This window comes from Carcharhinus amblyrhynchos, chromosome 9, assembly GCF_965287045.1.
Source record: "Carcharhinus amblyrhynchos chromosome 9, sCarAmb.v2.hapA, whole genome shotgun sequence".
NCBI classification, from domain to species: Eukaryota; Metazoa; Chordata; class Chondrichthyes; order Carcharhiniformes; family Carcharhinidae; genus Carcharhinus; species Carcharhinus amblyrhynchos.
The window spans coordinates 106,267,779-106,280,061 of record NC_137332.1 but is presented as its reverse complement, the minus strand read 5'-3'; positions in this window follow the sequence as shown (position 1 = coordinate 106,280,061).

The following is a 12,283-nucleotide window of genomic DNA, read 5'->3' as shown; positions in this document are numbered from 1 at the left end:
GCGAATTCCACAGATTCATAACCCTTTTGGAGAAGTACTTTCTCCTCAACTCTGATTTAAATTTTCGACTGTTATTCCAAGACTATGACCTGTCACGTCAACTTTATCCATATCTCACATCATCTTGAATATCTCAATTTGATCTCTCCTCATTCTAAATTCCAGACAATGTGGTCCTAAACTGTTCATTTTCTCTTCACACGCCGATTCCCTCAACTCTGGAATCAATCAAGTGAACCTTCTCTTAACTGCCTCCAATGCCACTACATCGTTCCTCAGTTACGGGAACCTAATCTACGCACAATACTCCAGGTGCGGCCTCGTCAATGCCCTCTATGATATCAATGTGCGAAATAGTAAAAACTTAATTCATCCTGTCAATTCATTAAACATCTTGGGGAGATTATAAACATTCTTCATCATCTGCAATGGGGCGTGTAATGCCCTGAGCTGGTAACAGATTCTACAGTGACGACGATTTTGGTTCGTTTGCGAGGAGTTCAACTATTCTTTGTTCGGTAGTTACTAACATCGGAAAAGTTGGCTACGCAAACAAGTGGAATATAAAAGAAGGTGCCTAACTTGTGTATTGTGAACGTATTATCAAACTTTTAGCATGAATGATACACAGATATTTTCTCAGCTTTCACTCGCAAACATAGTATTCACTTTTTTTGGCTCCGACCAGGACATTTTATTTTGTTAAATCCACTGTGAGTCACATTCTCCTCCTTTGCTTTAACTATTCACATTTGTAAACAGAGTAAACGCATCATAACGAAGCAAAAAAAAAAAATGCCTGGCTGGATAATTGTTGAAATTCGTTTCTACCTTTCCAGAACTCAAAAAATGTAAAAACGATTATCAAGATTTAGGTAAGAGAACTATCAATTATATTTTAGTTCTGTCCTGTTCAACAGAATACCATGTATTGCTTCGGCAGCGTTTACTTTAATTACTTAGCAACAGCTGTATTGGGCATGAAATTGTACGAATAAGAAAATGTTGACATATGTTCCCCACACAACATTAAAGTTGCACTTATCAGTAAAGTAGTTGTCCGACATTAATGAAAAAAAAAACAACTTTCAACACATTAATATGTTCCCAAAGGAACACTCACTACTTCTTAGCCAACGCATAAAACAAAAATCAGAACTGTTTTATGCTTCGAAATGTGAAGTAAATCGAAGTAATACAGGGAAACAGACATCCCAAGAATGCGCAATAGAAACAATACTGCAGATGTTGTATGTATAAAATAAAACAGAACATTTAGGAAATACTGAATATGTATGAAACCATCGTCGGGAGAGAAACCGGACTGAATTGTCAAGTCGGCGCATTCTCGGTAGAATGGGGGAGAAAATGAGAAATGTAAGATGAATAGATCAAACTTTGGTGTGTGGAAAACGGAAAGAAATATGGCAGGTCCGTCCCAATGCGAAAACGGGCGAAATTATACAAAAGAGGAATTGATGGGATACTTTCAACATCACTGGTATTAGGACATTAAAACAGTAGCTTAAGTTTCCAGAAGGTTTGTGAACTTCAGATCATGCTTTCTGCCTTGCTAAAGCAGAAGCAAATGGAAGCAAAGATTTAAAGAAAAATAAACCTGTAAAATCACGATAGATTAAGCGACAAAGTCCATGGACTTTTATACAATATTGAGAGGAGACATCTATTGCCTGAGTTACTGTTTCTCCCCTGAGGTTCAATTGAATAATGCAGCTTTCTCAGGGTAGGCATAACGTGTGATCAAGTTGGACAATACGACTGGTGAACCTCTGGACGTTTGTGTCCTATGGAAGAATTTAGAGTGCAAAACGAGATAATTTGTCCAATATGTAAATTGAAAGTAGTGCGGAAAATGTTGTATTTAACCAGGAACGATTGAGTGTTGCCTTGGATAATGATCTCGAAAATATTGGGGTTGCATCTCTTGCATTTGCATGTAATCATACTGTTGAGAGGGGCAGGGCCGGAATATTGACCGGAAGTGGTGGAGAAAGGAAAGAGAACAACCTTCCATTTAGTATACAGTACTCGTTGCACGCACTGCATTTTGCTATAGACTGCGAACAACAATCTGGAATTGCGTAACCGCTTTCTGGAAAACAGTTGATTCGGTCGCAAATTGCTGACAAGAATGACTCACCTTAGCTCTGGCAATACTAAGCCGAAGCAATTCCACCTTTTAAATAGGCTGGGCCGTTTCCCTTCGAAGCGCGCGGATGCTCTAACTTCAGCGGCTGCTGATTCGCCGAGGGATATGTCATTTTCTTTGAGGACCATTGTTGCTTGGCATAGTCACAGGTGAGCATGCCAGTGTCACGAAGGTGGCTTAAGCAATGGCGGGCTGCCAATATTTGCAACGTCGGGTGACGTAAAGCCATCTGCTCTTCAGTCCTGAAGTTCTTCCATTCCATGAAGTGACCCAGGCTTCAGTGAACACCACAAAGGTGGAGGAAGCATCCAGTCATCCAGAAGCCTTCCACCAGGGAGAAGCAGAGTCTCCAGCCTTTCGCATGTCGGGCTCTTCATACTGGTGCCAAACAGCGTGGCAGGGCGTGACCTATGGGGCCAAATCGACCGTGGTCCTCCAGCCCGCGGCCCTCCCGAGGATGCCCGCATCACTGGATGTGCAAAGCAGTAGGTCGCCTCCACGGATGATGTGCACTTGGAGGAACATCCAGCAGGATTAGGAGACCACGTAACTTTAAGAGAATGCACGTCCACTGAATTGGCACTGGTGCAATTTCTCAGCATTAGTCGAGGATGAGTAACCATAAAATGTGCATTGCTAGCACTAAACACAATTTCTACATCCAGATGGATTTGCATTTCTCCGTGTGGTCTTATCAGCAGTGCAGGTGGGGAAAGTGCGTAAAACGAAGGGCGCTTATAGCTCCAGCAGACGCTGGAGCATTGCCCTCGAGTGGGAAGCCATGAAGACCAGCGTTTACCATCCCACGGTAATAACTAAATGACCCTAAGAGGCGGAATCCGTCTTCCTCTGTGAAGATATGGGGACAGATGTTAAGCGGATCAGGGAATGAATGGATAAGACAGGGCACATCGTTTTCGGACAGTTGAGGGAGGGCGACTACTAGAACCTCCTGTTAGCACCTCTCTACCGTCTTTCAGGCTCTTTATCAGCAAGGAGTTGGCCAATAACTTTATGAGTTGGCACTCACAGTTCCATCGGGGGTATTCAATTCTTCTACCTTCCCCAAATCCGCGGCCTCTTCCAGGAACTATGGATGGCTGCAGCCCCGTACACTTCAGGGAATACCGACTGCCTCTTGGTGTCAAACATTTCAGTTCTCACTGTCCCTCAGTCACACGTAGAAAGATCATGGATGCAATGGTATGCGTTATTAGGCACCTTGCAGCCTTCAGAATTAACAACGTGCTGAAAAAGTGCAGGGTAAATACTTTTCAACATTTGTTTCCTGGCTTTGTGTGACACATGTTATTGTTGCTTCGCCCAACCCGCCCTCGTCCCCAAACCTCACTCTCCCTCTTTCTCTCCCTTTAGCATTGAAGGTCTTCATTCTCCCTTCAATAACGATTCCGCCAGAAGTTATGTTTGTTATTTTTTGTCCAGATCTAATTTCGATCCAATTCATCATTCACTGTTTCAGTTCGACAACCATATGACAAACATCCCGTTTTCTTCTATTTCCCATGCCCTCCAACAACACCCCCAACACCCTACCCGACTCCCCCCCCCCCGCCTTCTCCCACCCACACATACACACACACACACACACACACACACACATAATTGGATAAAAAATAATGCACCCAAAATCAAATTTTGATTGTCCCTCTATAGATGTGGTCAGAGCTGCAAAATATATTGATCACTTTCTGCTCCATACCATGATAATTTCATGTTTTCTCAGAACATGATTGCGAGCTCTAAGTGTTCATTTGCATTAACATAACAACCTTTGTCTTTCTACATACGCAACTTGAGTTGTGTTTTGATATTTTTAATGTAGCATGCTATGTTTTGCGTATTTTCCCCGCAACAGAGCAGGACAATACAGCAAAAGCCAAAGGTAAATGGCAAATTCATGCATCAAAAATCTTAGTTAATGTACCCTGAAATGTTTCGAGTATTAAGAGATGCTAACATGTACTCATCCAGGAAAGTTAACATTATTTTTCTATATAAAACTCTCATGACCTGTGCCTTTTGTGAGGTAGAATGTCCTTCAGAAATCCGGAGCCATCTTACTCATTACAGAATAGTCCATTTTGGACCTCTGTTATGCACTGAATGTTAAGGTCCATTCTAGATTTCTGTTCCATGGTGACCACTTCACTCCCGAGCAAGTTGTTGATCCTGGGAGGTCATACACGATTGTCATTGAATGCCAACTGTAGATGGTAGACATTTGGCCGTGATTCTCTTACCTCACCTGTGACACGTTTTCTCTTCTGGAAGTTCATATGAACTGTTCATAGACAATCCGCTCATTACAAATTGCTTGTTAAACACATACAGTGACACCCGTGAAACAAGGCACATACCTGCAATTATGAATTTCTTCTATTTGCTCAGTGGAAGGGCCTCGAGGTATTCTATTAACATACCCTTCATTATGGACTCTGCTTAATTCCCAAAAGCAGATGTAAGGTTTACTTCTCCGCATCATTTCTCTTCCAGTCATTCAACTTTCTCAAACATGCACTTTCTTTTTGTCAAATTAGCTGTGTCCATTTTAATTCAGAAACTGTGGAAAACAATTGTTCGGACATGTGCAATATTCCTATTTAGGTTTTTCAAATATCTGGCACGGAATGATCAGTTTCCGGTAACGCGCCAACTTGTAATGCCATTGTTCTATGTTTATCCTGTTGATTTTCATAATTTATTTTCTTTAAGTCTGGGATTGAACCTTCATGCAATAAATAAATAAATAAAATAAATGCAAGGTAATTTTTCAGTATATCTTCCATTTCTTTTCATGTACTTTGTCAATATTTCCCGAATTAAGGAAATCTACTTTGGAGTTTACTTTGCTCCAGGTCATCATCCGTTCCTTCATGGATGAACATGCTTTGCGTTGAATTTGATATGGTTTGAAAGTTTCTTCACACGATTCTATCCGTTATTAAATTTTCACTTCTTTATACCTAATCCTGCTACCAGACATAACATTTATAACTTTTTGTTCTCATAATGCGCCTTCGGCAATAGATGTGTTGCCACATATGGCTTCAACGTAATTATAATTCTTTCCAGACATGTGAGCTTGGGTGGCACGGTCAGCACTTGCTGCTTGGCAGAAATTACGCTTTATGAGTAGTGATCTTCCTTCTTCAATAGCTGCAAATAAACCTGTTGGACTTTAACCTGGTGGTGTGAGACTTCATATTGTGCTTACCCCCAGTCCAACGCCGGCATCTCCACATCACTCCTGAGTCAAGCAAAATGCTTTTCATCTCTCGCCACGACTAGCCCAGACCGGAGAAGGACGGTAGGCTTTTCTCCTGTGAGGGTGAAGGAGGAAAAGTTTAGAGGGAAGATTGGTGTGGGGGCGGGGGGGGGGGGGGGGGTGGGCGGAGTGCTTCTTCACACAGAGAGTGGTGGGAGTGGGGAATGAGCTGCCAAGTGAAGTGGTAAATGCGGGCTCACTTTAACATTTAAGAAGAAATTGGAAGATACATCGGTGAGAGGAGTGTGGGGGGATATGGTCCAGGTACAGGTCAGTGGGACTAAGCAGAAAAATGGTTCGGCACAGCAAAGAAGGGCCAAGAGGCTTGTTTCTGTGCTGTAGTGTTCTATGGTTGTACGGTTCTAAGAATATCAGTGGGCCAGATAGGTTTTTAGAACAACCCGGGAGTTCAATAATTAATTCAAATGACACAACAATTTCATTGCACATTTATAAGCCATAACTGACCGAAGTTTCGACTCCGGCCCACCACTGTAGTCTTAGCAAGGTGGGGAGGAGTGAAGTGGGAAGAAGGTGGTGGTGGTGGTGGGGGGGGGGGGGGGGTGGCGGCGGGGGGTGGGGGGGGGCATATGCAAAGGTTCGATGACATAGCGTGGGGATTCTCAGTCTTGGGGCACGCACAATCGGAAAATCCTGTCTCACGTACGTTACAATCGTTTCTATAAAACAATAATCAAAACTGAAGAAACATCAGCCCAACAGTATTGCGACTACGTCTCTTCGCCATAACCGAGCAGATGGAACTGCTCCACGATCACTAAAGTAATTCTGAATGAATTTCTGAATTGATAATTTAACCTATCTCTGCCGGCCACACATGAGCTTGTTCCGCAAAATGTTTTCTTCTATTTCAGTAAGACTTTTTTTTAGAATATGCTACCCACCACCGCCCCCGCCGCCCCCCCCCCCCCCCCCCCCCCACCTTCTTCCCACTTCACTCCTCCCCACCTTGCTAAGACTACAGTGGTGGGCCGGAGTCGAAATTTCGGTCAGTTATGGCTTATAGATGTGCAATGAAATTGTTGTGAAAAAAAGTCTACTATGTTTTCATAACTTCTTCGTCAAATTGAAATCGAAATCATTTAACTGGTTGCTCATCAGAAGAATTAGGAAGCCCCCTTACCCGACTATGTTTCTTGCCTATATAGCACGTTAACAAATTGTAAACCAAATTGAAACGACTGGCTGATTTCTATGTATAAATGACGTTAAGTTACTGAGTTTTGAATATCTCTTTCAATCCCTGTGGTCTCAAATCCCTCTCAATGGTTAACTCACGTTGTCGTCCTGCATTAAATCTTCTGTCTTAGTGGTGTATCCTAGAAGCAGCGAATGAATGGACATTAAATATTTGAAAAAAAAACATGGTGTGGTCTGACGATGAACGTCATGTTGCTAGTTTGGGTGAGATGTTTGCATTTCGGTGTTGATGATGGAGACAAAACCGAAACAAAACGCAATAACAGTCTTTCCTGGTGATTCGCTGTTCTTCTGCAATGGCAGTTAAAATTCAGCCATAAATGACAGAATAAAAATAAATATCAGTATTTTGTTTTTGAAATGGAAATATATTCAAACGTTGTTGTAAACCTCAGAGCAATGCTTGTCAGCCATATTTAGACTGAAACATTATTGTTACGTTATTTGTAGAAATCCAGAAGTTACAAGCTGAGTGCCAATCCACAGGTGATGAAACTATTGCGCTTCAAGTTGCATTCAAATTTCAGTATCTGTCATCGTGCCGTGCCCGGGGTGGTGGTGTTGGTGGTGGAACCCGGGGTGGTGGGGGGGGGGGGGGGTGGGTGGGGGGCGGGGTGGGGTGCAGGGGCGGGAGGTAAGCGAGTGGGAGGAAGGGATGGGTGGGTTGGTGGAGCACTATAAAGGCGACTGGTTGTGTCTATTCGGGTTGCGACGTGCCACTGGGACCCGGGGTGGTATGGATGTAAAAGTGGCAGATGAGAGCCATTGGGGCCTGGCTGGATAGCACAAATGAACTTGCACCGGTGCGCGGTGTTGGTTAGGTGCGAAGAGGAAGGAACATTGAGGCGTTCTGAGTGGGTGTAAATTCTGGGCAGAGAGAACGCAATGGGGGCAGTGTTTAGTGCGAGAATGGCGAGGGTGTCCCCTGCGAAAAGGCGAGTATGGAGGGACTTGCAGGCGGGGATCGGTAGCTTTAAGGTAGAACAGTTTAAAAAAAACTTTCCAGAACAGTTATTGTTTTAATCCGATTGAAATCATACAAAGTCAACAATCAAATTTGCTTCGATGTCTTGTCCTAGTTTAACAGGTCATTGCGATTTTTTGCGATTTTGTGCCTCCCATTGATATCTGTATTAATATGATTTTACATATCCCAAACTAACAACAAACTATTCGATGTGAAGAATTTTAAAGAAATGATTACAGATGCCTGCTTCAATTGATGTCTGCAATTAATAATAATTACTTCAAATTGCAATTTTTACATTGATTTGACGAAAAGGAGCTGCCAAGGACAAAGGTAATTCCATCCACCCACCCATCCATCCATCCATCCGCCTGCCCATCTGTCCTTTCGTCCGTTCATCCATCCTTCCATCCCTCTGTCCATCTGTATATCCATCCATCCATGCATCCGTTCGTCTGTCAGTCCGTCTATCTATCGATCTATCTATCTATCTACCTACCTACCTCTATCTGTCTCTATCTATCTCTATCTCTTTCTATCCCTCTGTCTCCCTCTCTCCCTTTCTGGCTACCTTTTAATCGCGCTCTCTATCTCCGTGTGCCTCTCTCGCCGTCTCTCCAGATCTCTCTCTGTTGCAAATGGCAATCAATTAGATCATATAGAATTAACGTTCTGAAAGCTGTATGTAGATTTTTTGAAAATAATTTGATTCTCGCATACAATTGAGTTCTGCACCTGTATTTTGTAAAATGCAAAATTAATGATCAGTGCATTTTTTTTTCTGAAATTGCAACTGATCAATTTAATTTGGTCCTTATTTCACGAACTAATCGACATTTTAGTCCTGAAATCTTTCCACTGCTTATCTGTGGTTACGCCTTTGAATCATTTCTCTTCTTCATGCGCGCCTTTGGAAAGCCACCATGGAATACTGGGAGTGAGACAAGTTTCCTGGAAAGGATATCATGCGTTGTTTAAAAAAAAGTCAAAGCTTGGAATGTGGCAATTGCCAGACTGAGAACATCAATTGCCAAACATTTTTTGCTTATGATTTTGGCGCCTTTGAAGTATGTCCCACGATTTGGAGGCCTTGCCATATTTCCTCAAGAAATTAGGAGGGCCACTGAACTTCTAGGGTGTATGAATAGTTTAGAACCACAAGGATTTTCTTGATCAATTGGGCCAGTAGGTTGACGAATGGCAGATGGAGTTTAATTTAGATAAATGTGAGGCGATGCATTTTGGTACATTGAACCAGGGCAGAACTTACTCAATTAATTGTAGGGTGTTGGGGACAGTTACTGAACTATGAGATCTAGGGGAGCATAGATCTCTGAAAGTGGAGTTACAGGTGGATCGACTGGTGAAGAAGGCGTTCAGCATGCTTGATTCATTGGTTAGATCATTGAATACAGGAGGTGGGACATCTTTTCGAAGTTGTACAAAGCATTCGTAAGGCCACACTTGGAATACTGTGCGCAGTTCTGGTCACCCTATTATAGAAAGGACATTATTGAACTAGAAAGCGTTTTGAAAAGATTTACGAGGAGGTTACTGGGACTTGACTGTTTGAGTTATAAGGAAAGGCTGGATAGACTGAGACTTTTTTTCTCTGGAGGGTAGAAGGCTGAGGGGTGATCTTTTAGAGGGTCTATAAAATAACAAAGGACAAAAGATCAACTAGATAGTCAATATCTTTTCCCAAAGGCAGGGGAACCTAAAACTGGAAGGCATAGGTTTAAGGTGAGAGGGGAAAGATAGAAATGTGTCCAGAACGGAAATTTGCTCACACAAAGGGTGGTGAGTGTCTGGAACAAGTTGCCAAAGTTAATAGCAGAGGCGGGAACAATTTTATCTTAAAAAAAATTACATGGGTAAGATGGGTATTGATGGATATGGGCCAAATGCGGGCAATTGGGACTAGCTACAGGGTTTAAACAAAAGGTCAGGCCGAAGGGCCTGTCTCCATGCTGTAAACCTCTGTGACTCTATGACTCCATCGCTGATATCCCATGGCAGCTAAAATATGGAAAACCACTTTGGTCTTCAATAAGTTGCTCAATTAAATGAACACTATAATGCGCCTAACCGTCAATGTGAATTTACAGGCGCAAGAACTATCATCAGTGACAGCCAAATGTCAGTTTGGACAAACCAATATATTTGGGCAAAACGTAAAAGGTGACTTACAGTTGTGCTCCGTCCTATACCCAAGGTGATGCTGAGTGTTCTTGTCTTTTTCTACTTCAGGGTGCATCGGTGACAGATTTATTGCTCTGGAAGCTCCACTTCGTGGTCAAAAGCCATCCCTTAAGTCTGAGAAGTCGAACATTTGCGTGCGGCTTCCAAAATTCCTCTTCTAAGTTTGCATTGATGTTCTTCGATGTTGGGCGTTTTTTAGGCTCGTGAGAGATCATATAAACTGTCACATAGAAAGACATGGACTAGTCAGGACTAGTCAGCATGCCTTTCTTAAGAGAAAGTCCTGTATTACAAATTTGATTGAACACTTTGAGGAAGTGACGATGAAGAGTGATGAGGAGAATGCTGTTACGATTTTTGAAAGGTCCAACATGGCCGATTGGTCAATAAATTAAAGGCCCATCGGATACAAGGAAATCTGTTCAATTGAATCTAAAGATAGCCGAGTAAACGAGAAAGAAAAATTATAATGGTCGATGTCTGCCCTCACGGATTGAAGGCAGCTTCATGTGGTGTTCAGCAGGGCTCCTGGGCGGGGCTTCTGCTGTTTATTTTATATCTTAACAATTTGTATTTGAACAAGAGAGCGGGTTGGGTGACACGAGTGGAAAATTTGGAGGCGATGCAAAAATTATCTTTGTAATTAACAGTGTAGAGGCTAGCTATGAGCTCGGAATGATATGGGTGGGTTGGTGGAGTAGGCAGTAAAGAACTGTTTGAGTTGAACTCTGGTACCTGTGAAGTAATAACTATAGCGAGAACAAAAAAAATGCATAACGAAGGGGAATATATTGAGGGGTAAATTGAATGGGATATCTTGATGTGCAAGTGCACACGTGTCTAAAACGAGCGGTAAGGGTAGACAATGCTGTAAAGAAGGCAAATGGAATGTTGTCCTTCACTGGCAGAGGTATAGAATACAAAAGTATGGATATAGTGATTAAAATGTACAACACACTGGCGAAGCCACAACTGTGCGCTGTTCTAGGCACCGCATTCCGGGAAGGATGTAATTGCTCTGGACAGAGAGGAGGGATGAACTAGGAGAATGTTTCTCGGACTGCAGGATCGTAACTGCAAGGAAAGATAGCAAAGTTTCTTTTGTTTACCTTGGAACAAAGAATGCTGATGGATCGCATGATTGATACATACAAAATGATGGGGATAGGGAGAGAGCACAGAGGAGGATTCATTTTCTATCGCAGAGAGTTTAAAAAGTCACGGATTTATCTAAATGGCAGAAGGATTAGAGTGGACCTGAGGAAAGATATTTTCATGCAAAGTGTGGTGGGTGTCTGGTATTCGCTGGCTGAGATGGTGGTGCAGGCAGAGACCCTAACCTCTTTTTTTTAAAGATCATGCATAACGTGCAGGAATATGTGATGGGAAACAGCACTTTTGAGTCATGATGTGGAGATGCCGACGTTGGACTCGGGTGGGCACAGAAAGAAGCTTGACAACGCCAGGTTGAAGTCCAACAGGTTTATTTGGTAGCGCGAGCTGTTGGAGCGCTGCTCCTTCATCAGCGAGTGGAGAGTTGGGTTCACAAACATGGCATATACGGACACAGACTCACTTACAAGAAAATGGTTTGAATGCGAATCTTAATCAAGGCTTTGCAGGTGCAGACAGTGCGAGTGGACAGAGGATAATGACAGGTTAAAGAGGTGTAATTTTTCTCAAGCCAGGGCGGTTAGTAGGATTTTGCAAGCCGATGCCAATTGGTGGCATGTCACGTGGTGTGACATGAACCCAAGATCCCGGTTGAGGCTGCCCTCATGTGTGTGCGGAACTTGGCTATCAGTTTCTGCTCGGTGATTCTGCATTGTCATGTGTCTTGAAAGCCGAAATGGAGAACGCCTTTCCGAAGACGGAGGCTGAATGCCCTTAACTGCTGAAGAGTTCTCCGACAGGACAGCAACACTCCTGCCTGATGATTGCCCAGCGGTGTCCGTTCATCCATTGTCGGAGCAGCTGCATGGTCTCGCTGATCTACCATGCCTTGGGACATCTTTTCCTGCCTTTGAATCGGCCGACCTTTAAATCGGAAGAAACAAAATGGGCCAAATATTTCCCTTATGTGCTGTACAATTTATATCGTTCTATGGCTCTCGCCGTCTGGGTAAATGCGTATATTCAGGAGTTCCCGTGCAAAAACGTTAAAGAAACAGGTGAAAATCGGTGTCATTAAAAAAAACAGTTAACTTTTGTTCATTTTCGGAATATGAACGACTCTGCCTAGGCTAACATTTATTGCCCGTCGCCAGTTGCCCTTGAGAAGGTGATGGTGAGCTGCCTTCTCGAACCACTGCCGTCTCCGAGGCGTAGGCACAGAAACATCACAGTAATGGAGGGATATCAGAACAACGAAGAGTTATTTCCACATCAGGATGACTGGCGTGATGATGTTTCCAGATATCTGCAGCCCTGGTGCTTC